The following is a 6,000-nucleotide window of genomic DNA, read 5'->3' on the forward strand; positions in this document are numbered from 1 at the left end:
GTGGCCGATACCGATAATAAACGATATTAATATTGCTGTTATCTCTGTATAGAAAACAAATTTACTGATAATCAAATAAAGAGATATTTTCCAAAACACTTCTTTTTTTAACTTTAGAAATGACTGATATTGGGCACCTTTACCTGTGTGCAAAATATGTCACACATAAGACACACATGCATTGTATTGCATTGCATTTAATGTGTGCTGGTCAACTTGTCTAAAATTAAGAAACCCCCAAACAATAAAAAACAAAACAAAAACATCTTGGATGCCCTTGGGGTAAGCTAAAACATACCAAAATTTATTTTCAAAGTGAACTATCCCTTTAAGATTTGAACCACTTCAAGTTTCTTCAAAAATATTCCCTAGATTATTTATTATTTTTATAGTAATGTACCTATTTAGAGTCCCTATAGGCTACAGAATTAAGAGATTTTTCTCTTTTAAATTTACGTGTACCTTCATCAGTAATTGTTCAAATCTCAGATCTATATCAATTCTCAGTCCTACAGTATAGTTTGATTGAACCAAATAAGACATCAATAAACATCACACAAAATTAATTATTATGCTAAGCTTAAACCATTAGTTGGTCCACATCTTCCTCCAGATGTGTTGATCATCTCGTTGCCCCATGGACGTTCCATCTTCACCAGGGTGATTCTTTGCGACCGTTGCAATGGGTTTTCCCTCGTTGGCAAGGGAGGTACGTTACTAGCACGTCCTTGATCCCCCACTTTATGCTTCGCGTTGTCGCTTGGGGTTTTGCTCAGGCTGGTTGGTGTAGTTTAAGGTGAGATGCTTGGATGGAGGTGTCACACTCTTGCTGATAGTTGCTAGAATTTTCCTCAGATCACAACCGCACTCCACTGGACCTTGTTTGTGGAGTGAACCACAAGAACAACCTGTGAATGGAGACCTTAAGTATTTTTGTTAGTTACAACCATAGACTGTAAAAAAATATGGACGTAGTGTCCGTGACATCACCCGTAGGTTTCTGAAGAGCATTTTTGAAGCCTAAAGTGGGCGGAGCCAGCCGTCGCCATCTTGGCCTTGCGTCACTCCCAGATAACAGAAAATGGGCAAAGAGCCTGGCTATCTGAAATCACGCCCACCTAGCTCGATGTGATCAAGTTAGCTCAGGCTGGGGAGGTAATGCTATAAGGTTAAGCTACTAGTATTGACAGTACCAAGTCTGCGACTGCACAGGGCCTCGTGCTAAATTGACAGTTGTTGATGATGTAAAGCCAATTAAAAGTTCCTATTTTTGCCCTTCAAAATATTATAATAGTTAAAAGACATGGCTACAAGTGAGACTGTGTATTGTGATTCTGTACTATTCTGCTAGTTGAAAATGTATTATACAGTAACTTATTACTGTGAGAGTGTGTGTGACAGTGATTTATGTGCATAACATTACATATCAGTCACTCTTTTTTATAGTCTATGGTCCGTCAGCGCGGCATCGCTCGTCAGGTTCGTAGAGAGCTTATTCAGTCCATTTTAAATTGCGATTTTGGCCGCCTCTCAAATGGGTTAAACCATAGATATATTGCCTATGAAGTTCAAGTAAATGCGCTAGCAAATCCACGCTCATTCAATGATGTGCATTTATTGCATGGACGGAGAAAGTGCCGACGCCTGCATGATTTCACCTGACGGTACATAAGCATATTATAATCCATCTGTTCCGTGAGAGCAGAATGAACGAGCCTTTATTGACGTTTTTAAATCTGAAAACTCCAAAAAGCAACGAAATTGTTAGACGTCCATTAGTGCATGTTCACAGAGGAAAACAACTGAAATACAGCGCTGGTTGTTCTCTCGAACGATACTCGACGACAACGACGGAATCCTAAGCCGTGGGCGAAGTAATGGGTGTATTAAATTGTATGAAATAATCCCGAAAAAAAGCACAAAGAGGTGTACTGTTGAGGTGGCAAGTTCAGCAGCTAAAATTTGCTGAGGTGAAGTGACGGCTAGTAACAGCAGACAAACGGCTAGCATTGACATCAGCGGGAATCCATCTGTCACTCAAGTGGCCACTGGCCACACCCTTAATTATGCAGAACTTTTAATATTAATCTATAAACTAAAATTAGCAAAATTAGCTGTATAGACCAAAGCCACATAGGGATCCAGGCTGTAAACATGTTTTTTCTGCTGTAAAGTTGGCAATTTTAACATGGGGGAGATACAGATTTGACTCACTTGTGCAGCCAGCCTCAAGCGGCCAGTCAATGAATTGCAGTTTAACTCACTTCCGTGTTGGTTTCAAGAGAGAGACGGGGAGGTTGCCGCTTGGTTACAACATGCATCATGTCGCCAGACTCCTTTGGTTGGAGAAAATCTTTGTCGGAGACAACCTTTGGCTTTAGGCATGGCAAAGGGTCACAAGCCTGAGGAAAAGAGAGAGTGGGATGACTACAAACACACAGGAAAAGGGAACGGCCGACGAGAGAGAGGAATGGGATGGGATGATCATGTCAGAGGAAGAACCGAAATACATGACCTCTGTTTGGACAGAGAAGATGAAGACGTGAGAAAACCAAACACACGTGACTCTACGAGAAGGGACAGATCTCACCTCAAACATGAGAGGAGGGAAAATAAAGGGGGATTTGATCAACTGAAGGAAAAGCGGCTGCAGCGTGTTAAACTCACTCCGGAGGAGTATCCTGACGCTCCTCAGCGGCTGATTCCCTGTAACATGTGCGGTCAATGCCTCACTCCAGACTGGCTGGAGACACACATGAGAGTGTGTGAGAAAAGAGACCTGAGCGCAAGGTCTTCGACACGTTCTGGCACAGAATCAAGGGAACCGCACTCGAGAAGTTCATGAAAACCAACGTCAGGAGCAAAACGCCGGAAGTAAGGAGAACCATCACCACATATGTGACCCTGGACCATGTTAACACTGAGACAAATCAGACACGAGCAGCGCCAGGAGGACCACGGCACAATGACACACAAGACAGCAGATCAGATTTACCCTCAGATGACATCTATAGGGTGAAATATAGTGCTCTTGTTCTGAAAAAAACAGAACAAACATGTTTTATAGGTACTATGCATTAATATATTATACACTAAGGTTCTATGTGTTAATAAATTATACACACTGAGGTGCGTGTGTGTGTGCGGAGCTGCTAACACACACACACGAGCTCTTATTCGAAAAGGATTTCCGATACTGTCTTCTTTGTAGGGACATTTTGTTGAAACTAAATATAAAAAGAGTTTATAAAATATGAAGGTGATAAAGACTCATCTGCTTGTCTGGCCGGACGTCCTTTTTTTGATGAGACCTGTAAAATTTCATATTGAACAGTAACAAGACAATATTTTTATAAATTTGGAACAGAATCGATTCTGTTCGATGAGATCCTTCATGACATCCTGTAAAAGGAAAAGTTAATTATGGGGTGGACAGGGCAGGCTTGCTTGCTCTCTGCCTTCCCAAAGTTATACGCTGCGCAAGTGTGGCACTGTTTCTTTCTGTCACAACAATAACCCAGGCCAGGATAGTTAGCCAAATTCATCCATGGTCGTTATTTTGTTGGGTATATTTTACCCTCTGTGGGCATATATTACCCTGTGGGCCCACTTAATAAATTTTGATACAGCTGTTTTGATTGACATCATTTATTTGTCTTGGTATCTTTCAGAACACTATCTTTCACACACTCACTTTCTCTGGCCAGAGAATCATACCTTTTTGTCTGCCATAGCAGTTTTTGAACTGAATGGGGAACATATTTTTTAGGTGTGGAATACCACCAAATCTGAATGGTAACAAAGTTCGACGACAAACTACTGAACGTCGACACACTGTGGCATTCCCCTTGCGACAGTGTCTAAACGTTAGGATATCAATTTTCAATTGTCCGACACAGTCGCCATGTGTTTGAGTTTACACAGTGGATGTGAACCTAACTTTTCAAAATCAAATAGATTAAACACTTTAAAATAATAATCGTATAGACCTACAGTTGCAGTTGAGAGAGTCAGTTTTAATTTCTCAAATGAAATTTGTCATTCATTGCACAATTAAAATTTTTCAACTTTTTGTTGTTGCAAGTTATTTAAAAGATTTAGAAATCTTTACACAATCTTTGATTATATCTTTTGATCTTTGAAAATAACATTTCTATCTCGTACCCCTGATGACAGCATGTGATTTCAAATGTTTATACATTGTTTCTATTGAATCTAGAAAATTACCTTTTAAATGAAATGGAGTGACCAATACTTTTGCTTTTCTAGCCATAATGTCTCTTCCAGAGAATTCTGCACAGTTACATGCTTTTACTACTAGTTGGTTAGTGTAACAACCCTCACTGCCATATCCAGCCCCAGTTTTAACTGATCAGGGCTGTTACTTGTACCTATTGAAAGCAGATTCAAAGTGTTAGTTGAAGAAATATGAAGAATTGCTGAAACCAGTGGATAATCAAAAACAAGTTAAATAACTAAATTTGAAACGGTCTCTGTAGTGATCATTGAAAACACAGCACCTAGCCCACAAGGCTGATACATTGGATTGTCTTTCTGTGTGGATTGTCATTCAGTTGACTTCAGGCCGATACATTTGATCGTCAGGCTGATAGCATTCTCCTCGGTCAGGCTTTTGATCCATCCTGCCACAAAATTTCATAATGCATGGCAAAACTGTCTTTAGGAAAAGTCTTTGGACAGAAAAGTGAATTGTCACCTTTGCAGGCTGAAATCAGTCTCCCAATGCTGAGCCCTCTCAGAAGTGTCAACTTCCTCTTTCAGGAGGGTGGCTGTAGGCCCCACTTCCTCTTTTGTTTTTCTGAAGTCATCCCACTTTTCAAGGCAGCTGTCTGAAATCTTGAACACTCAGAGAACCGCAAAAATCAAATTAAACAGCTTCATTTCCAAAAGTCTCTTCTGGTTTACAACACAGCAATTCTTCAATTTATTAAAAAGCTTAGTCCTTCATTGCGGAAAAAAGCAAGCACTTCTTCGTTGCAAAGACGCAGGAAAAAGCAGGAAAGCTATAATAATACAGTGCATAATGTAAACAAAAATATTTCTGTCTTTTCTTTTTTACAAGAAACCAAAATAAAATGACTGTAATATGTCTGTTATGTGCCTGTTCAAATCACAATTTATATTTAAAGTTGGTCACCCAATCTCATTCTCATTCAATGCACAAAAAAATATCTTAGTTAAACTAAAAAGCTTAGTCCTTCATTGCAGAAAAAAGCAAGCACTTCTTCATTGCAAAGACGCAGGAAAAAGCAGGAAAGCTCTAATTATAATGCAGTGCATAATGTAAACATAAATAATTATGTCTTTTATTTTTTACAAGAAACCAAAATAAAATGACTGTAATATGTCTGTTATGTGCCTGTTCAAATCACAATTTATATTTAAAGTTGGTCACCCAATCTCATTCTATGCACAAAAAATAATCTTAGTTAACAAACCAAAATCTTAGAATCTCTGCAATGGATCAGTTTTTCACACTGTCTCCCACAAGGGATAACGGGATACAAATTCTAGACACCTTCAGATAGAAAGTATAACATTTAGACATGTTTAGTTAATATAGTACTATTTTTTCATCACTTTAAGAGCACCTATTGCTCGGTTTTATACATCTCATCAACATAAATAAATCAAAGTCTAACTCATAAAAGTTTCTTCATGACTCAATTTCCTAATTATCACAGAATGCATATTCCTATTATGATAATTTATAATTTTAACAATTTCTGCAATGTTCAATTGATTTCAAAATGTAAAAATTCATAAATCTTAGGATAACAATATTGATCTATTTATCTTGTCTCACTCTTTCAACTTTCTCTCATTTCTTTCTTTCAGTATTAAAGTTAGCCTAGAAATCTAGACGCACCCTAGCGGCAGCAAAATGTATTTTGCAGCTAGGGTAGTCTAGCAACTCTCCGTTGACTTTCGGAGCTGTAAAAACCTAAATTGGGTCAGGCCAATCACATCGTGTATAGA

This window comes from Scardinius erythrophthalmus, assembly GCF_964197995.2.
Source record: "Scardinius erythrophthalmus genome assembly, chromosome: 19".
In the NCBI taxonomy this organism is placed as follows: domain Eukaryota; kingdom Metazoa; phylum Chordata; class Actinopteri; order Cypriniformes; family Leuciscidae; genus Scardinius; species Scardinius erythrophthalmus.